This window comes from Salvelinus fontinalis, chromosome 25 (genome assembly GCF_029448725.1).
Source record: "Salvelinus fontinalis isolate EN_2023a chromosome 25, ASM2944872v1, whole genome shotgun sequence".
In the NCBI taxonomy this organism is placed as follows: domain Eukaryota; kingdom Metazoa; phylum Chordata; class Actinopteri; order Salmoniformes; family Salmonidae; genus Salvelinus; species Salvelinus fontinalis.
The window spans coordinates 16,029,879-16,052,402 of NC_074689.1; the positions used below are offsets into that span (position 1 = coordinate 16,029,879).

The following is a 22,524-nucleotide window of genomic DNA, read 5'->3' on the forward strand; positions in this document are numbered from 1 at the left end:
TAATGAGTCCTTCATTTTTGGTGTTATGCTCAGGGAAAACAATTTGGCTTATCTGTACTTTCATATTTCCAAGTCCTACTCTTGAAGATCAAGAAGATCATTTATTGGAATGATTGGAATTCTGATAAACTTTGGCTTTTAATGTAAAGATAACATTTAATCGTATTATTATATGGACAGTAGTAGAAAGCGATGGGTTAGAAGAAGCCTACATAACCAACTCATGAAGTAAAGTTGAACATCCATATATGACCAGCTATGTAAACTTTAACATTGATTTATCCTGCAATAGACATTGGTCAGTAGGTAACATACATTTTTGCCTTCTAATGCATCTTAAGGGGAAAGTATTCTAAAAGCAATTTAATGTAATCAGATTATGTTACTGAGTTTGGGTAATCCAAAAGTTACGTTACTAATTACAATTTTGGACAAGTAACTATCAACTGTAACAGATTACATTTAAAAAGTAACCTACTGTACCCAATCCTCCTGCTAACTTGACCGACATGGAGATAGTTACCATTCTGAAGAGAGAGAAAGCAAGCAATCTTATCCTATAAGAAATTACAGTGGCTGTGTCCCAAATGGCAACTTAATCCCTATGTAGTACAGTAATCAAAAGTAATGCTCTATTTATTGAATAGTGTGCAATTTGGGACGCAACCAGTGTTGCCCAGAAGGATAATGATCAATAACAGATCCCAGTAACGAGCTACTCTGTGTCTCATTATAAACTACATGTGGCTCACGATGTCACCTCGTCCCCTGAGGGGCTCAATAATCAAACAGGATGCCAACGTACATCACCATCACCATCACTAACCAATCACCACCTATCCCTGTAGTCCCAGGACTGTCTCTCACTCTCACGAATATGACTACGAAATTGGACAGTATTATTTTTGTTATTAATAATAATATAGAGATGATCTATCTTCAGTTCTGGAGAAAGATAGATAACGTACGACTGTATAATTCACAGAGGAACTTCATTTGTTGGTTTGATATAATGAGAAAGGATATACCCTTTAACAAATGTACTGTGCTTATCTGTATCCATGATGTCTGAATGTATTACTGTTAACAGACGATGGTGCCTCGGCAGAAGACTTTCTTTCCTTGCCTTGCAGGTGGTTTAGTTGTTCTAGCTTCATTCATCTTTAAATAGTCATGGACGTAGATATCGACCAGCCTGCATGGCAACTACATTGTAGGATGCAGTAAGGATTGAGAAATATCTGGCAACCCACATGGTATGCTCTAGGAAGGAATGATATTATCTGGCAACCCACATTGTATGAGCTAGGAAGGAATGACAATATGAGGAGATTAGTGGTGACCTTTGTGGATCTGACATTCACCAATTTTACTTAATTAACGGCGCAAAGCCTTCTCATGACCTTTTGTCCCGCGTGCTGTCATTGAAAACCTTTCTGTTGACTTGAATAGGAATGCTATTTGTTAATGCAGTCAGTACCTGGTGCCTGGCGAAGGGCTGGTTCGCCTAGGCAACTTGTATTCTGTCTGTGCAGCACCAGGACCAATCACAATGGACCCTGGCAACTATGAAGTGTGTTTCATTCACCATCACTGTCATTCTCTCATTCTCTCTCTCGTTCATTAACAAGTGTATATTTTAATACATTTGGTGTATTCTACGACATCCTCTTTCTCCTCTCATATTTCCACCCCTCCTGAATTTTCTTTCTTACCACAATATAATTATTTTCATGTTTGAATGATGCAAATGCGTCAAATTCAAATCAATTCAGCATGCTTTGCGACAGGAATAAGATTTTACATGCTCTTAAGTACGGTTTCATATCACCAATCATTGCACCATTGTTCATGAGGCTGTAAGATTGCTCTGGACCTGTTTTTGTTTTAGCAGAGAGAGAAGGAGTGAGAGAGAGAGAGAGAAAGAGAGAGCGAGTGAGAGGACGCCGAAGAGCAGGGAGCAGCGTTGAGAAAGCTGGGTAATGTACTGTGTAAGCAAAAGGAAATGGCATTGTTGAAAAGAGCTCATGTAACAGTAATATCCTGTCTAAATTTAATTTGGAGGCCAATCAGAGCCATTAGGCCCCACACTGGGAGAGATACAGACAGATAGTCCGATGCTCATCCTTCTGCTAACCCCTCCAACCAACAGATTGACTTTAATAATATTAATGGGAATACTAGGGGAAGACGGCTGGAGGAGGCTACTCGGGTTTTGGATTTGTTAAATTGGCTGCAGACACACATATACATTTGATAAAATGCCCCCATGGTAATAACAGCAGAATACAGTAGGACTAATGGTGTTTCTATCTCAACGTTACTCAGAAGGAATACAAGTGGGAAGTCTTATAGTGTTTTGCAAATTGTTTGACAATATATACAGTACCAGTCAAAAGTTTGGACACACCTACTCATTCAAGGGTTTTTCTTTATTTGTACTACTGTCTACATTGTAGAATAATAGTGAAGACATCAAAACTATGAAATAAATCAAACGGAATCATGTTATAACCAAAAAAGTGTCAAACAAATCCAAATATATTTAATATTTCAGATTCTTCAAAGTAGCCACCCTTTGCCTTGACGACAGCTTTGTAAACTCTTGGCATTGTCTCAACCAGCTTCATGAGGTAGTCACCTGGAATGTTTTTCCAACAGTCTTGAAGGAGTTTCCACATATGCTGAGCACTTGTTGGCAGCTTTTCCTTTGGGTCCAACTCATCCCAAACAATCTCAATTGGGTTGAGGTCGGTGATTGTGGAGGCCAGGTCATCTGATGCAGCACTCTCTTTCTTGGTCAAATAGCCCTTACACAGCCTGGAGGTGTGTTTTGGGTCATTGTCTTGTTGAAAAACAAATGTGACTCACCACCTGGATTCGGTCTTATGTAGCAAAATGTGAAAAGGTGTTTTTTTTACATTGGATAAAAGTAGATACTCAGAGCTACAAAATGGTATATCATACACTGCATTTGAGGAACAATGGATAAGTAATTCTGCTTTGAAAGTTGAAAACTCACTTTTGAGAAAATGGCCTTTGAATGTTTTGGTATCTAGTGACGAGCTCTTCCTTTCGCTCTCAGAGTGTACACTTGACGCTCTGTCCGATGATTTGTTTACCTCTGGATAACATGAAAACAGCCTAACCAGCTCTGCTGGCAACAATTTCATTGCTTTTTTGCAGACGTTTACTGACACCGGCCATATTCAACGAGTGTTGTACACACGTCACGTAACGTTAGCTAACGAACATCTGTTCATTTAAATGCATTCCAGGTGACTACCTCATGAAGCTGGTTGAGAGAATGCCAAGAGTTTGCAAAGCTGTCATCAAGGCAAAGGGTGGCTACTTTTGAAGAATCTGAAATATAAAATATATTTTGATTTGTTTAACACTTTTTTGGTTACTATTGATTCCATATGTGTTATTTAATAGTTTTGATGTCTTTACTATTATCCCACAATGTAGAAAATAGTAAAATAAAGAAAAACCCTTGAATGAGTAGGTGTGTCCAAACTTTTGACTGGTACAGTATATATTGTATATACACTACATGACCAAAAGTATATGGACACCTGCTCACCGTACATCTCATTCCAAAGTCATGTATATTAATATGAGGTTGGTTCCCCCTTTGCTGCTATAACAGCCTCTACTCTTCTGGGAAGGCTTTCCACTAGATGTTGGAACATTGCTGCAGGGACTTCTATTCAACGATGAGCATTAGTGAGGTTGTGCACTGATGTTGGGCGATTAGGCCTGGCTCGCAGTCGGTGTTCCAATTGATCCTAAAGGTGTTCGATGGGGTTGAGGTCAGGGCTCTGTGCAGGCCAGTCAAGTTCTTCCACACCCATCTCGACAAACCATTTCTATGTGGACCTCACTTTGTGTACGGGGGGAATGTCATGCTGAAACAGGAAAGGGCCTTCCCCAAACTGTTGCCACAAAGTTGAAGTACAGAATTGTCTGAAATGTAATTGTATGCTGTAGCGTTAAGACTTCCTTTCACTGGAACTAATGAAAGCCATGAAAAACAGCCTCAGACCATATTTTCCTCCACCACTTTACATTTGGCACTATGCATTCGGGCAGGTAGAGTCCTCCTGGCATCCGCTAAACCCAGATTCATCCTTCGTACTGCCAGATGGTAAAGCATGATTCATCACTCCAGAGAACGTGTTTCCTCTGCTCCAGAGTCCTATGGCGACAAGCTTTACACCACTCCAGCCGACGCTTGGCATTGTGCATGCTGATTTTAGCCTCGCTTGGCATTGTGCATGCTGATTTTAGCCATGGCCGAGCAGCCACAAGGCAAACCATTTCATGAAGCTCCCGACGAACAATTATTGTGCTGACTTTGCTTCCAGAGCCAGGTTGGAACTCCGTAGTGAGTGTTGCGACCAAGGAGAGATGATTTTTACACACTACCCACTTCAGCACTCCGTGATCCAGTTCTGTGAGCTTGTGTGGCCTACCACGTCGCAGTCTGAGCCGTTGTTGCCCCTAGACGTTTCCAATTCACATTAACAGCACTTACTGAAATAGCCGAATCCATTCACTTGATTTGTGTATCCACATACTTTTGTGTATATATAGCGTATATATTTGTGTGTGTGTATTATTGTGATACATATTCTATTCATTATTGTGTCCATTGTTTTCAGTCTAATACCGGTTAATAGCACAGACCAACATGCAAAGAGATGGGTCACAATCTGTCTTTTCCTAGAATGATTCATCAGATCTGTTCCAGTAAAATGGCCATAACATTGTTTGTTAAAGTTTGCTTAACAAATTGGATATCTCTTTAAAATGTATTCTGTTACTCTTGTTTGTAAGGTTAGTTGCAGCCGGCTATGTCTGGAGACTGGGGAGAACCACCATACGTTGAAAATGGCTGTCTAGATTATCTACAACGAATTAAATAACACTTTGATTGTTATTTATCACCTTTCCAAATTTCCAAACTTTTAGTGGTTTATAGTTCTGTGTTGTCTGGCCCAGGAGGAGATTGCAACAAGGTCCCAAAAGCTGAGCGATACTCTGAGGTTTTATATTACATACAACATCTCCCCTTAATCAGATTACATTAATCTGGACATAGGTTTTTCGTTGTTTGCTTGATAACCACATCATACCAGGGTAACACTGTTAGCCTGAAAAAAAGCAATGTTATTCTATATGTGAATGACTTGATATGAGGCATATGGAGTAGTGATATTTGCATGAATGGAAATATTCCCTGGTCTTTAGGGTGTCATTGCCTGGCCTCTACCTCTCTCTGATCTTCTCTCTGAGTGATAAGGGAGTCATATCTGTGTCTCGTCTTTTCGTCTTCCTTCACTACATCTCCACACCTCCCTATCCCATCTCCTCCCTTCCCCACCTCCCTCCTCCTTCTCCTCCCTCTCTCATCAGTGCTCTCTCAGACAGTGCCTGCTGGAGTCTCGGTAAACTGGGCGTTTCATCCCATTCGCTCATTATCGCTAAGCCTTCATTGCCAATAATAAAGATTTCTCGGGCTGCTCCACTTTTGAATTTAGAGGAAATTACATTGAACAACAGGGAGCCCATGGCTCTAAATGTTTAATTAGAGTTGATAAACACAAGGGGATCAATCACGACTAGCGAAAAGGGGCTGGGAGAGAGAGGCTGTGAGATAAAAAGAGAGAAATGAGAGAACGAGAGTGGGAGGAGAGAGCGAGAGAGAAAGAGAGAGAGAAGGTACTGTATATAGTTGCAGTGTTCTTTCTCCCTTTCACCAGTAGCATACAGCTGTAGTGACATTGAAATACTTCTGCCATCCACTGTGGACATTAAAATGCAGCTGCCTTATAGACTCAGACTCTTATAATAAAGAGTGTAAAGAGATGTTGGAAAGGAAAGGATAACGTGATACAAGGCCAGATGGAACGCAATCTGCAGCAAATGATAAAACTGCATGCAGGGAAGTCAGTTGAGGTACTAGATAAAGAGTGTTGGACAGAAAGTAACAGAGAGGAAGAAGGTATTTGCATTTTAAAGATACTTGTACCTGTATTGGCTTGAAACACTTACAGTACATCTACAACATCCAACATATTCATATGGCAGAAATACTGAGAAAGAAAGGAAGGTGAGAATGTACCTAATAAAGTTGGAAGGCGCAGAGCAGGTCTAGGATGGAAATACTTGTTACAGCCAGTAGACAGAAAGGCAGACAGGCGGGCTGCTGTAGTATATTGCAGGGCCGATGGCACACAGACATGCAGACAGACAGACAGACAGACAGACAGACAGGCAGGCAGGCAGGCAGACAGACAGGCAGGCAGACAGGCAGGCAGACAGGCAGACCAGGCAGACAGGCAAGGAGTTGTGGAGATGGCTGGCTGTGTAATCCTCCAGGGTGCCATGTTTCTGTCAGCCATCATCTGGGTGAGTCACAGCTGTGTTCCGGTAAGATGCCGTCACATGCACTCTCTCTCACCGACATCACCGTGATTCACCGTGCCTCACAGTCGCAGCATCAATTAGGAGAGAGGTTATACCATGGCCCACAAAATCATGTTCACACTATCGTGCCGAACCTAACCATACAATACTGTATTGGCTCAAATGCCTTCTCCTCAGTTGACTCAGTAGTGTGAAAATGGTATTAGACTCAAACAGACACTGATGTGAAGAGTCTAGCAAGATACAAGCAGGGAGGGACAATATGTGCAGGTGAGATAAACTGTATAGCTGGATTACACATGGCTGTACTCTGAGCAGGTATTAATTAGTCCACAGACAGTTAATACTGATCAAATTATCAAATCAAGTACAGTGGATGACATAATGATGTCAAATTAGGTCATTGTGATTTGAATGTTGTGTCTGCACAATCTTTCCGGCAGAGTGGAGAGATAGGACAAGTTAGATAGGTTTGCATCCCAAATGGCACCCTATTCCCTACATAGTGCACTACTTATGCGCCCTGGTCAAAAGTAGTGCACTATATAGGGAATAGGGTGCCATTTGGGACACAGAGGGAGATGTGAACTCATCAGTCCAAATGCAGAAGCTGCCGCACTGTTCAGTGTCTCATTTCAAGTGGATAGAGCAGCTATTGGCATTTCTTTGGCATGCTTAGGTAGGCTACCTCCAGGGAATTGACTGCACAGCCAAACCCAACAGTAGGCCAAAATATGGTTGGGTGATATGGGGTGACATGTGAAATGCCATGTGTACAGTCGTGGCAAAAAGTTTTGAGAATGACACAAATATTAATTTTCACAAAGTCTGCTGCCTCAGTTTGTATGATGGCAATTTGCATATACTCCAGAATGTTATGAAGAGTGATCAGATGAATTGCAATTAATTGGAAAGTCCCTATTTGCCATGCAAATGAGCTGAATCCCCCAAAAACATTTCCACTGCATTTCAGCCCTGCCATAAAAGGACCAGCTGACATCATGTCAGTGATTCTCTCGTTAACACAGGTGTGAGTGTTGATGAGGACAAGGCTGGAGATCACTCTGTCATGCTGATTGAGTTCGAATATCAGACTGGAAGCTTCAACCATGGTTACCTGCAAGGAAACACGTGCCGTCATCATTGCTTTGCGCAAAAAGGCCTTCACAGGCAAGGATATTGCTGCCAGTAAGATTGCACCTAAATCAACCATTTATCGGATCATCAAGAACTTCAAGGAGAGCGGTTCAATTGTTGTGAAGAAGGCTTCAGGGCGCCCAAGAAAATCCAGCAAGCGCCAGGACCGTCTCCTAAAGTGGATTCAGCTGCGGGATCGGGGCACCACCAGTACAGAGCTTGCTCAGGAATGGCAGCAGTCAGGTGTGAGTGCATCTGCACGCACAGTGAGGCGAAGACTTTTGTAGGATGGCCTGGTGTCAAGAAGGGCAGCAAAGAAGCACCTTCTCTCCAGGAAAAACATCAGGGACAGACTGATATTCTGCAAAAGGTTCGGGGATTGGACTTCTGAGGACTGGGGTAAAGTCATTTTCTCTGATGAATCCCCTTTCCGATTGTTTGGGGCATCCGGAAAAAAGCTTGTCCGGAGAAGACAAGGTGAGCGCTACCATCAGTCCTGTGTCATGCCAACAGTAAAGCATCCTGAGACCATTCATGTGTGGGGATGCTTCTCAGCCAAGGGAGTGGGCTCACTCACAATTTTCCCTAAGATCACAGCCGTGAATAAAGAATGGTACCAACACATCCTCCGAGAGCAACTTCTCCCAACCATCCAGGAACAGTTTGGTGACGAACAATGCCTTTTCCAGCATGATGGAGCACCATGCCATAAGGCAAAAGTGATAACTAAGTGGCTCGGGGAACAAAACATTGATATTTTGGGTCCATGGCCAAGAAACTCCCCAGACCTTAATCCCATTGAGAACGTGTGGCCAATTCTCAGAGGCAGGTGGAAAAACAAAACCCTACAAATTCTGACAAACTCCAAGCATTGATTATACAAGAATGGGCTGCCATCAGTCAGGATGTGGCCCAGAAATTAATTGACAGCATGCCAGGGCGGATTGCATAGGTCTTGAAAAAGAAGGGTCAACACTGCAAATATTGACTCTTTGCATCAACTTCAGGTAATTGTCAATAAAAGCCTTTGACACTTATGAAATGCTTGTAATTATACTTCCGTATTCCACAGTAAAATCAGACAAAAATATCTAAAGACACTGAAGCAGCAAACTTTGTGGAAATTAATATTTGTGACATTCTCAAAACTTTTGGCCACGACTGTATGTACATTTGATAAAAGTATATAAGCATTTCAAGACTGCCATTCAGTTTGTGCTCAGCTGCCATTTCACTTATTTCAATCTTAATACTAGGGGATAGTTTCATGTTTTAGACATATTTTGGAAATGTTTAAGACATATTTTCGATGTAGATTTCCTTCCCGGAAAGCCTCTGATCACGCTTCGCTTGGTGACACCGTATCATGTCACCCCAACCGCCAGCACATATCAAAGACGTGTCAAGAAATTGGTTGCAACTCCATTTCCTTCCTCTTCCTGCACGATTGATAAGTGAACGTTCATGGGTATGAACATGACAAGTAAATGTGCCAACAAATAACAAGACAGAAATCATGCAGTCAGGGCAACAACAAAAAAAGCAAAAAATAAAGAAACGAAAGAATGACAGGGTTTGTGACAGTTAATTAACTCTAGTGTTAAGCAATCAGAGCCAATGAGTGAGGTTGAGTTTTCTGTTATTTCATCTTCAGGGACAGACTCCTGAATCCAGTTGACAACTGAGTCACGAAGTACAACCATACAAAGAAGCTTCACAAGTTCTAGCTAGAGTTAGAGTTACACCCTGAGCGCATCCCAAATGGCACGCTATTCTCTATATAGTGCACTACTTTTTATGGAGTCTGGTCAAAAGTAGTCCACTAAATAATGTTGTGGTGGCATTTGGAATGCACACCTCTCTATCTACAACATGGAGTTGGCAGAGCTCATTTCTTGCTTGTCCGTCTTAAGATAATGTCACCCTGGTTTCTGGGTTTCACACAGTATGATAGCTGACAAGTCTGACTCCAGTACTGCAGTAATGAGCCATGGAGAGAGTGACGACACAATGCAGATTGCAGACACTGACTGGGTGATGCAACTCTTTGCTATGGTTAGTTAGCTCAATTTGATGGTTAACCTTGGTTTACCTTTTCAAAATGCCTAAACAACTTCTTTGTAAGCAGAATTCTAGCAATAATATTCAATGACAACCATACAATAGCAATGCATGCCAATCAAGGCAATATATTCTCACTCCGGCTAAGCCATGCATAAGAAGATATTTACATCCCACATATGTGCCTATGCATGTATGAAAACCCTACTCACACACTCATGCACATGTATCTACAGAACCAATACACACATCTTTGCATGGATGCTCAAACATGAACACACCACACACACACGCATACACACACAGCATGCCATTGTGGTTGACCTCACCCTGACACAAATCTTGATTAGCACATTCACTCAGACAACATCTCATCCAGACAGAGAGAAAATATAGCATCAATCAGAGAAGGGCCTTCTACAGGCCAAGCTGAGACTGTAAAAATGGCAGAATGATTAGGAAATGCATGCATACGTCTCCTCAGTGGTGTGCCTCATTTTACAATGATACTATATTCTCTATGCTGGGTCCGAGCACTTGGCTGGAACACAGTACACACACGCACGCAAACACACAAAATACTTATTCTGCTGTGGCGGCTGGCTCTCTAAGTATGGCGTCAGGTTGGAGCCTTTTATATGGCTGATGATTTATGACTATTATCGCCCCAGCGACACCAGAGTTACGACATGTCTGAGGCAGCAGGACTTATGGCAGCTGGCAGGGGTCAATCCACGGGTCAATTGATGGACAGTAGACGCAAATAATATGGAACAATCCTGTATGCTTAAAGCTCTCTGGACATAAATATCTGATGACACGTCATAATTCTTCTTTGTCAGTATTGACAGACGGAACCGGGGGATGAGATTGGTTGGCTCGCCCTGACGACCGTCACTGGGCGCTGTCAGACAACACGACTGATAGGTTACAACGCCAGACAGAGACATTTTGAAGGAAAGATTCTACTCGATTCTTGAGGTTTTATTTGACGTACCTGAGAGGTAAAAAATTGAAAATAGAATGGATTCTTTGGCACAGATTCACCATGGGAATTCTAAACTGAGTCAAATAAAAGCAATATTTGTCTGTATTTGGTTGTGAGGTTTTCCTCCGTCTTCCCTATTAAAAGCCTTCACATTCTCTGTAATCTAATCAAGAGGGAGGAGTGTCTCCCAGTCTCTTTTCATAACTCGCAAATCATTTGCATGAGAGAGCCACCAATTTACATTCCTAATTTGTGTGTGTGTGTTTGTGTGTGAAAAAACATTTTCTCCTGGTTCTACTTAATAGTGGTATAAGAAACAAAGGACTGTCTCTCTCCTCTCTCCAACTACTACTCGAGGTGAGTACACCCTCTTCTATGTATTGCTGGCTTCCTGCTACAACTGTGTGCTGAGGTCTAATGTCGTTCTATGGCACCAGATGTGCCATGACTTAATCGAGCTCTCCTTCTCCAGGTCAAAGGTCAGAGGGAGATGCAGCCCAAATGGCACCATATTCCCTACAAAGTGCACTACTTTTGGTCCTGGTCAAAAGTAATGCAATACAGTGTGTTCGGAAAATATTCAGACCCCTTCCCTTTTTCCACATTTTGTTATGTTACAGCCTTACTCTAAAATGGATTAAATAAATGTGTTTTGCCATTAATGTACACACAATACCCCATAATGACAAATCGAAAACAGGTCTTTAAAATTTTTACAAATGTATGAAACATAAAAAACGTAAATATCTTATTTACATAAGTATTCAGACCCTTTGCTATGAGACTCGGAAATTGAGCTCAGGTGCATCCTGTTCCCATTGATCATCCTTGAGATGTTTCTACAACTTGATTGGAGTCCACCTGTGGTAAATTCCATTGATTGGACATGATTTTGAAAGGCACATATCTGTCTATATAAGGTCCCACAGTTGACAGCGCATGTCAGATCAAAAACCAAACCATGAGGTTGAAGGAATTGTCCGTCGAGCTCCGAGACAGGATTGTGTCGAGGCACAGATCTGGGGAAGGGTACCAAAATATTTCTGCTGCATTGAAGGTCCCCAAGTATACAGTGGCCTCCATCATTCTTAAATGGAAGACGTTTGGAACCACCAAGACTCTTCCTAGAGCTGGCTGCCCGGCCAAACTGAGGAATCAAGGAGAAGGGCCTTGGTCAGGGAGGTGACCAAGAACCTGATGGTCACTCTGACAGAGCTCCAGAGTTCCTCTGTGGAGATATGAGAACCTTCCAGAAGGACAACCATCTCTGCAGCGCTCCACCAATCAGGCCTTTATGGTAGAGTGGCCAGACGGAAGCCACTCCTCTGTAAAAGGCACATGACAGCCCGCTTGGAGTTTGCCAAAAGACACCTAAAGGGCTCTCAGACCATGAGAAACAATATTCTCTGGTCTGATGAAACCAAGATTGAAATCCTCTTTGGCCTGAATGCCAAACGTCACGTCTGGAGGAAACCAGGCACTGCTCCTCACCTGGCCAACACCATCCCTACGGTGAAGCATCATGCTGTGGGGATGTTTTTCTGCAGCAGGGACTGGGAGACTAGTCAGGATCGAGGGAAAGAAGAACGGAGCAAAGTACAGAGAGATCCTTGATGAAAACCTCCTCCAGAGCGCTCAGGACCTCAGACTGGGGCGAAGGTTCATCTTCCAACAGGACAATGACCCTAAGCACACAGCCAAGAATACGCAGGAATGGCTTTGGGACAAGTCTCTGAATGTCCTTGAGTGGTCAAGCCAGAGCCCTGACTTTTACCCAATCGAATATCTGTGCAGCGACGCTCCCCATCCAGCCTGACAGAGCTTGAGAGGATCTGCAGAGAAGAATGGGAGAAACTCCCCAAATACAGGTGTGCCAAGCTTGTAGAGTCATACCCAAGAAGACTCAAGGCTGTAATCGCTGCCAAAGTATCTTCAACAAAGTAATGAGTAAAGGGTCTGAATACTACTGTACATGTGAAATTTCAGTTATAGAACCCTGTTATTGATTTGTCATTATAGGCTATTGTGTGTAGATGAGGGAAATTGTGTTCGATGAGGGAAACAAACAATTGAATCCATTTGAGAATAAGGCTGTAACGTAACAAAATCTGGGAAAAATGAACTGGTCTGAATACTTTCTGAATGCACTGTATATAGGGACCAGGGTGCCATTTGGGATGCACAAATAGAGTGCAGTGCAGAGTGTGTTGATGTTGCTATGCAGAATATTGCCGTACCCAGTGTTTTGTTGCCATGAGGCTTTTGCACTGGTATCTGTGGGGTAATATCATCTAGGCCTATATGTCTAGCGTGTTATCATACCCACTACCTACTGCAGGCTGAATATTCACCTGCTACATTGGTAAATGTTCTAAGTGTCTGTTTTCAAATGTGTGCATTTTCTCTTGTTTATTGTTGCCTCTCCCCTCAGCCATCGCCTGAGGCGTTCTTTCTCTCTCTTTAATAATGCAATGGAATGAATGTAAGGCCATTATGTTGCAGCTGCATTGTGTTTAGCCTTTGCGGCATAGTCTTCTCATCTCTCTATCCCTTGTGTCCGTTTAAATATGTGGAGCGAAGGCTATGTACCGGACTTGCAATGGTTCAGATGTGTGTGTGTGTGTGTGTGGGGGGGGGCCGGGGGGGGGGGGGGGGGGGGGGGGTGGGGGGGGGTGGGCGTGTTTAACTATACTTGCGGGGACCAGAAGTCCCCACAAGACTAGTACAAAAAAAAACATTTGACTAACTGTGTGTGTGTGTGTGTGTGTGTCTGTGTGTGTGTGTGTCTGTGTGTGGGCCTGGATGTGTGTGTCTGGGTGTGTGTGTGTGTCTGTGTGTGTGTGTGTGTGTGTGTGTCTGTGTGTGGGCCTGGATGTGTGTGTCTGGGTGTGTGTGGTGTTTGTATGTGTGTGTGTCTGTGTGTGGGCCTGGATGTGTGTGTCTGGGTGTGTGTGGTGTTTGTATGTGTCCTTTGTAAGTAATTTCAAACCGTTTATCTGTGTCGATACGCATTGGTAGCATTTGTGCTCATGTTGGGTGTTAAATCAAAACACTGCCAAGTCCCTACAGTATGCTTTGCATGAGTAGTGGCAGGCCAGCATCCTTGCATCTAGCATGATCCATGAGGTGAATTAATTGAGTGAATCAAATTTGAATATATAATTTCTAGTCAGGGGATCTGTACAGGTGCTAAAAGTGGCAATGTAACAATTCATAGAGTAGGTCATAAGCAAGTAGTAATAGTAAGCTGTAAATACAGGTCATCTATTAATATGTATTATTAATAATATATCAGAGAGAGTAAATAGAGATGGACTGACTAACTGCGATAGTAGATGTTGTTGCCTAATGACCGGTAATGTGGTGCTAAAGCAAATAGGTGGGTAAACTCTGATCGCCGTTCCTAACTACACTCTTAGAAAAAAAAGGGTTCCAAAAGGGTTATTTCAACTGTCCCCATAGGAGAACCACGTTTGGGTTCCATGTAGAACGCTCTGTGGGAAGAGTTCTACATGGAACTCAAAAGGGTTCTTCTTCCTGGAACCAAAAAGTGTTCTTCAAAGGGTTGTCATACAGGGACAGCCGAAGAGCCCTTTTAGGTTTTAGATAGCACCTAGCACCTAACGTTAGTATATATTTTCAATGTAATTTTTCAGCAAAAGGTGGACCCCCTCCACAAAAAAGTTGGTTAGCTGTGTTTACTTGCATTTACTCTCCACTACACCACAGTCACTAAATGACCCCCTACATTCCAATCTCAGGGTGTACACTCTAAACACAAGGCCACTGAGTTGGTATGTATAGTGGTATTTCTGAACAGTATAGGCTGTGTATGAAAATACACCAAGGTCCAGCAGACTTACCTTTTGTATAGCATTATATAAGTATCTTCCTAATCGATGAAGAACAGTCCATTTCAATTACCTCAACTGGAGCAAACAAGGGGTTCAGTACAACAACAGAGAGCAGGATTTAACCCTGTACATTCCCCCAGTATACCCATACACACTCATATTCACTGAGACCTTGTTAAAAAAAAAAGTGCCTTATGGATTTTTTTTGTGGACGTGAGGCGACACTTTGTGCGGAGAAGAGACTTGGCCTTGCAGCGCTTCAAATCTGAATTGATTATGTGACTCGCTCATTCCACCATGAACCATCTCAAAAGTCACTCTTACCTCAAACCTTCTCCTTCCTTCTGTCTATGCCCTCACCATCTCTCTCCTTCCCTCTCTCTCGCTCTCTGCCCCTCTCATTCTCTCTCTCGATCTATCTGCCCCTCATCTCTCCTTTCCACTCCTTACTTTTCCAGTAGGAGAGAAAGCTTTCTGCATGCCTTTTCTTTGTTTCATTTGTGTGCTGTTTGTTTGTCTCTCTGAATGACTTTGCCGCATGAAGAATTATTTGTTATTCAGCTCTTATGTGTCATTCTGAATGCCTTCAGAATGAAACATCCTTTCATAGAACAACGAGCAGAGCCTGGTGCTGCTGGGTCTGTGATGCCAGACCCACAGGGATCAATAGGGGGCAGTAAAGAGCTGTGCTCTGAGTGGAACTCTGCCCATTTCATTCTTTTGTCTGCTTTGTATTAGAATCATACTAGAAGATAATGCTTATATAATTTTTCCACATATCTTTAAGATTGGTGAAAATGTTTTAGCCTCACACAAATAGTTTTTGTAGAGTTAGGCTAAAGCTTGTGTGTTTGTTTGTGTGTGACATTTACTTAAGGGGAATTCATCGAAATTAAGACCACGGACCTGGATTTTTTTATTTACTCACCTAAGAATGAAGGTTCGGTGTATAATATAACAATAATTTATACGTGCTACTGATTTTGAAAACAGTGAATATTACACAGAACTTTTTTTGAAAATTTAAATCAATGGGAAAGCTTTAAGTACATGAAAAGTTGTCTTTGAGAGAAGATTAAGAACAGTGTCACATCAAAAGTACTTTTCCATTGATCAGCTTGAGTGTTTACAGATCTTATCTTTGATCACCAGGGAATCATCTCTGATCAGACAATTACCAAGAAAAAAAATCCCTCTTCAAATCATTTTAGGCCCTCGTAATTGAAATTCAAAAGGCAGCCCCATTTCGGGAAGTTAAAAGGCTTGTTGGCGTTAAGACAACCTTACATCAGTCTGAAAGAAATGAGGTGTGTTTGTTTTTTCTCTCCTTTATTCCAGGGAAATGCATTGGGCTTGTGGTCTCTCTCTGTCTTTTCTCCCCTGTCTCTCTCTCTCTCTCCCTCTCTCTGTTTCTCTCTCTCTCTCTGTTTCTCTCTCTCTCTCTGTTTCTCTCTCTCTCTCTCTCTCTCTCTCTCTCTCTCTCTCTCTCTCTCTCTCTCTCTCTCTCTCATAAGATCGAGCGACTCGTCATCACACTGAGGACGTCTCTAATACTTTCCTTTCCTCTTCAACTGATGACAGTAACACACATTTGACTTATCTCCCCAGAAGGAAATTAAATTAGAATCTTTACAACTCAAAGAGAAATGACCTTCTTTTCATCCCTCTCTTTTTTTATATCAAACAACACATGCTGGTGATCAGGGATGGAGAAGGAAAGAACACAGTACATAGAACCATTTTCATGGTGGTATTTTTTCAGCTCATTGTACTAACAGCGGTCCCCAGGGGGTTACATGGCCCCTCGTGCACCCCCTACCCCCATTTGGGAACCAGTCAACGTGGGGCCCATAGAGCGTGCAGCATGTCAGATGTCCCTCAATTAATCCACCATTAGGTGCCTGAGATCCGCGACCCACCACGACTTACTGCCTGCCTCCTGGAACCATATGTGAAGCTCAAATCTAATTATTCTCTCCTTTCCCTTCCTCTGAGCAGGAGAGAGGATCCAATGTCAATCCACAGACTTGTAGCTGTGGGTTTGCTGCGATTTCTCCCCTCTCTCAAACTCCCTCCTCCTTTCTCTCCCTCTCTAACCCCACCTCTCCTTCCACTCCCTCCTCTTTCTACCTCTCTCTCTCCTCCTTTCTCTCTCTCACACACACATCACACCACTCGCACACTCTCTCAGTCTCTCCTCTCTCTGTCACTCTCTCCCATCCCTCTCTCTTTCCCATGTCTCTCTCTGTCTCTCTCTGCCTCTCGCTCTCTAGCTGTAAGTTCATTCGCTGTGGCGAGCAACAACTGTGCAAAGAGGAGGTTTGATCCTGTTGTTGAGCATCGTCCCTCCCTGAGAGGCTGCTGCTGCTGATGCTGCTGCTACTGCAGCCTCATCCACCTGCACAACCCCATGGCTGGCTGGCTGGCTGGCCGACTGGCTGACACGTTAGGCGCTACTGCTACACGCTGGGACTGTGAGGGGGCTGCCTGCGCATGGGGAACACCTGCCTGTGAACAAACGCTGCTGGTCGACGCGCAGGCTACTAACCCCATTGCAATCCACCACTCTCCACTGTGGACAACACAAAAACAAGGTGATATACCTTACAATCACGGCATGTCTTCTCTGAGGCAGGGGATCAGACACCAGCCTGGCTAGTAGCTCTGTGGAAGGCTGTGCCTGGACCAACACTCACAGGGTAAGAGCTTCAACACAAGTGGATATGCCACAATTCCCTCTTCTTCTTTTTTCATCCCAAAAAGAAGTAAAAATTGTGATCAATTTTTATTTTCTTGTTTTTTTTTGGTGCAGACATGTTTTTTTCTCTCTGCTGTATACTGACCAACAGTGTACAAAATTGTTGTACATACAAAAGGAGTTTGGTGTTCATTTTTCTTGGTGTTTGTTTTTTTGTGTGCTTTGTCGTCCCGTTGTGTGTATTGGTGTGTTTGACTGTCTGGTGGCTTTCTTTTTTTCATTGGATTCGTCTCGTGTGGTGTGAGGTATTACCATATTCATGGGACTCCCGCAATTAAATTGCAATCAGAAAAAGGGTCCAGCAAGTAAGGGGGGTTTCATCTGGCGGAGGCGCGAGGCAAGAGCCTCTCAGACCGAAGAGGACGAGGAGGAGGGAGGTGAGGAGGAGTGAGGAAGAGAATACAGATTCATCCAGAGATACTCCGGCCGACCACAGCAGAAAAAATAATCTGCACAGATTTTCACTCTTCTTCTCCCTCTGCTCTCCTACTCATCTTTTCATCTCTGCCTGCAACGTGTGGGGGTCTAAGTACAGTGGTATACATCTGTGAGTATTGAAATAAATCAGCTGAAAAATGGGATTCAAGCCAAAGATACCTAGTAGAACATTGAATAATGTGTGAAAAAAGCACAGAATATCCATTTGTTAGTGAAAATGTATCTTACTATTCTTTGATGAGCATCATTTCTACGTAAAAAAAACTCTTGGTTCGAGTTTCTCTAGGTGAATCAATGATCCTGGTAAGTTTATTCTGTGTATATCTAAGATGGGTGGAAACACCCATAGGGCTGGAGGGTAGATTGATGGGGGTGGATGGTTGGGGTTATCCACCCGGATATGGGCTTGTGTGTGGGGGGAGGGGGGTACAAAGGCTAGTGTGTGGGGGGTATGTCCCAGCTCTCAACAGCACAGGGGGGGGGGGGGGGGGTCTTTCAGGCTGCTTTAGAGACCAGAGAGAAGTGGTCCAGCCTAAGAGGAGAGAGGGGATGCTGGAGAGCTGCTATTGTTGTGCCCCGTGCCTCAGCTTCCTAGACTAACCGCTGGGTAGAAGAGAGAACGAGAGACACTGAAGGATAAGCACCTCTTTCCCCCTCTTTCTTTTTTTGTTCTGTCTTTTATTCTTTCTTTCATTCTTTCTTTCTCTGTCTGTTTGTCTCCATCACCCTGTTTTCCTCAGTGTGGGGGCGAAATTGTGGTTTAGGTAAGCTGAACAAATTGTGGTTTAGGTAAACTGAACAAATTGCTGCATGGTTTTCACTGTGTTATCCAGTTAGTCTTGTCCATGATTTATTTTGTCTTGGAATAGTAGCTATAGCTGTAGGGTGATTTAGCTAAGTACTGTAGGGTGATTTCCCAATTTCAGTTTTTTTGTATCTTTTTAGGGCGTTTTCTATCAGGTCCAACCAAGAGTGGATTGTAATGATATATTTTTTTTATCTTCAAATTGGTTGCTTTGATTATTCCAGTGGTTAACTGTCTAAATGCTTTCCTTTTTCCATCGTTAGTTCTGGTATGAATTTCATCCTGGCTGTCATGCATAATGTAATTGTCAGACATACACATTTTTTAAGGTTTGAACGGTGAAGTCGGGAATAACAGTTTCTTAATATAAATCTGGAGGTTGTGGAGATGCAGATGAAGTCTTTTTCTTTTACAAAACGATTAATGAAGTAATTGTAGATCTTGAATCAATTTTTTTTTTTTTTTTACATCGAATCAATGGAATGATTTTGGATAGGCTTAGTTGGAGCCTGCTATTTGCATTCATGTGAGCAAATCAATTAGAGTCGGTTGGAATGAAATTGCTTTGACTTATCATACATTATTTATGTCTTCATAGCGGCATTTAATTATTACTTTAATTTGGAAAATTATCTTCAAAAATTCAGGGCCTTTGGTGAATTAACATTTCACAATAACACACCTCACATCTTATATCAACACATTTCAAAATGTATTTTATTCAGAATAATTTAAAGAACGATATTATTTTGATTCTGGCAAATTTGTGCAGATTTCATTTTTCCTTACAAAGATGTCATTTAATTTATTATATTAAATATAGGAATAGTTGGTGTATGTTTTGGAATAAAATCTCAAGCGACCCCTGTTGTCTCTGTTAGTCTGACATTCTGGACAAAATCATCTTCAAATAGTCCAGTTTTATACCTGCCTCCTGGCATTCTCTCAGTTTGTTTGATTTGACCAGATTCTTTAGGAGGAGGGGGTTGGGTTGACCGTGGGATGTTAATGGGATGTACTAGGGCTGTGGTGTTATGGATGGTTTAAAAGGCCATGGGTGGTTGTGGTTGTGACCCTTAACCTCTACATCTCTGTGTTTCCAGGAGGTTTCATTATGTGTGGATATGCTGGTGTGGAGTGAGAGCGAAAGAGAGAGAGAGCAGGACAGGGCTAAAATGGACATCTCTTCCTCCTTATGGATCGCTCCTGGAGGACAGGACCACCAGGACTTCCAAGGAGGGCAGGGCTTCAGACCACCTCTGGCCCAGGTAAGAGCATGCTGAGGGGGCAAGCGTCCCCACACACCACCCCTTTACCTCTCCTCTCTTATGGAGCTCCATTTATTTGACCACTGGCGTGTGTGAGAGAGAGAGATGCAGACTCTTGGAAGAGAAGATAGTTTACACCACTTTGTTCTTTTGGCTTTGGATTGAAAAATGCACTGTTGTTCATTTCTATTTGCAGAAAAACCTTTGAAGGGGCTTTGTGTTGTGCTTCAAGGCGTCTTCAATCAATTATGTTGATACAGTGTCTTTCTCTGTGTTGCTTTCCATTGGGATCGACTGAGGAATTTGACGATGCGGTCACGCTTGCTTGCGATTCCCATTATTGCCTCTGTGTTTAAGATTCTCTTCGGTGACGGGTATTCTTGGGTGTATAATACGGATCACGTTGTTATTGCTTAAGAATACGCGTAGTCGAGGAGAGTCCTCTTCTTCTTCTTCGTCTGTCTTCGTCTGCAGCTGAGGACTATTGATCAGATCGAAGCACCCCCCTACCTGTTTCCTTTTAATACTGAGGAGTTGGCACACAGAAACACAAACCGTAGAGACTGACTGACATCCAGGCCCATTTATCAAGCAATGAGACAGAGCACTGCCGGCTGCCTATCTGTTTCAGTGATGATTGTGCTGTCCAGTCTTGAGATAGTGTCGACCAACCACTCTCGTCTGCATTTTTTTTTTTTTACCCCCCCCCCCCCCCCCCCCCCACCCTTTTCATAATTTTTATACTGTGATGTTGTTGTTTTGTCACAGATGTTTCAGATGTCACATGTTTATTTGACCATTATCATGTCCAGTATATGAAAGTGTATTTGGATATATTCATGCTGCATTATGTATTTGTATTGTGTGGTAGATATGCTACAGTGAGTGTGTATTTCATAGGCTTCTGATACAACAGGATAGTGTTGTTGTGCAGTTATAGCAGAGGTTAGACTGCATGGCCCTGGTCCTCTCTCATGCAAATCTCTCGAGTCTATTTATTATCAGTCGTCCAGACCAAGCACTCTTTTCCTCCTTCTCCTTTTTTATGCAAATTGATTTTGAAATGACATTTATCGCGTTGGGTTTTCCACACGAAAGAGCTGCCACACCGGAGCCCAGACAACAAAATGTCCACCGCTCTAGCGAGAGCTCAATTTATGCATTGGAGGAGAGTGGGTCTCGATAACAATTACCACAGGCTCAAATGGACCATAACCGGGTTTTCCGTGTTATCATATGTATAGTATATGCCATGAATATGTATCAGTCAGTCCCCCTGGTTGGATGCAGGGTGCATTCTGAACCCTAACACCCATGTAAAATCCATTTAAACACCATAGTAGGAACAAGTTAACTTATAGAGCCACACTCAAAATTCCCCCCCAGAAAAAAAATGTTGTCCATTAAATGTCATAAAAGACTAAATGTATGGTATTTATATTTAAATCTATATATATATTTTTTTTTACAAGCATTCTTTGTCTTTTAAGAATAATGAAAAAAATCAACAGCTATACAAAAGGTCTTGATTACTATCATACAAATTAATTAAACTAGCTGTACTAATACCATTTCAGATATTTAAAAGTACACAATTATATGTTAACTGCTTGGCTCGCTTGATAAGTATTAATCTATTTATAATGATAGAAATCCCACTGAATCTTTGTTTGAATCGGTAGGAAAATGAAATAAACACCAGAAGCTTGGTTGACCCCATATTTCACCACTATGGAAACTACATATCTGATAAAGATCCTATCAGAATGTACTTTGTATTTCACCTTCTGTAGTGGATCTAAACGATTTCCAAAAATACATCTACATGGAGAAAGAGAGGGTGGTAGACATATGTCTAATATGTTGTGCTTCAATGAATCTCTGTATTTTCTGTTTTGAAACAAACCAGGCCCTTGCTGCTGACACGATCTTTACCTAACCATGATCACGTGGTCCTGATCAATTCAGCTGCTGAACCATTCTTTACCTATGCCTGCTTTTGGGATTTTCTCTTGTCACGTTTACATGATATTACTAGTAGACAATGTCAATTATCCTGATAGACAGTAAGAATGTCATAGCCAATAGTCAAATGTATAGATTCAGTGAATTGAGCATGAACTTTATTGAACACATCTTCATTTACAAGAATAGTATTATAAATTGATCCATTTTATTTTTCATATATTCTAGCAATGTTCTGCTTTCCTACAAAGTATACTTGCATACAAATATGACGTTTATACATCTTTAAGAATTACTACATTTGTTGTTATAACAAATTATTAACATCCTTTAAATTCACTAAATATGTTACAGTAATATACATTGGAAATCCAATGACATTAAACCCAATATCTATCTGATAGTTTACATTATTTCCTTTTTAATTTAGATGTGTTTAATTCATAGCATATCATTATTTTAGTGATAATGTATTACACAAACACAGCTGCAATGTAAACGACAATGCCAATGACCCATGTATTGTAAAAGTGTCTTATTCTATAAATAAAATTTCACAAAAGATACACAACATTGTTCATGTACATTCTTGACATCACATCAACCCAGGGCTGTCTTGCAGTCCTTCAGACAGAGCCCATCTCTGCTCCCTGTTCAGTGATAGCTGATCTACTGTTGGCTGCTATTCTGTTTAGATCCTCTTATCACCCTTCACCAGATCACCTTATTACATCCTATTTCATTTCTTCACCCAGCCGCAGGGCATCTTAGTATGTTTTATCTGTTGTAATCCTGTTAAAGCAGGGTAATTGGAG

The 22,524-nt window shown here is 42.1% G+C and overlaps 1 long non-coding RNA gene across 2 annotated transcripts; it reads left to right on the plus strand.

The window, feature by feature from the left end:
- The first annotated feature begins 16,493 nt into the window (after nt 1-16,493).
- LOC129822898 (uncharacterized) lies at nt 16,494-22,280 on the plus strand. Of its 2 annotated transcripts, XR_008754545.1 has the most exons (3): nt 16,501-17,780; nt 19,580-19,744; nt 19,941-22,280. It is a non-coding gene; the product is annotated as an uncharacterized LOC129822898 (long non-coding RNA). The 2 variants fall into 2 exon arrangements; XR_008754544.1 differs by having other exon boundaries at nt 16,494-17,174; nt 19,580-22,280.
- Nucleotides 22,281-22,524: the final 244 nt, after the last annotated feature.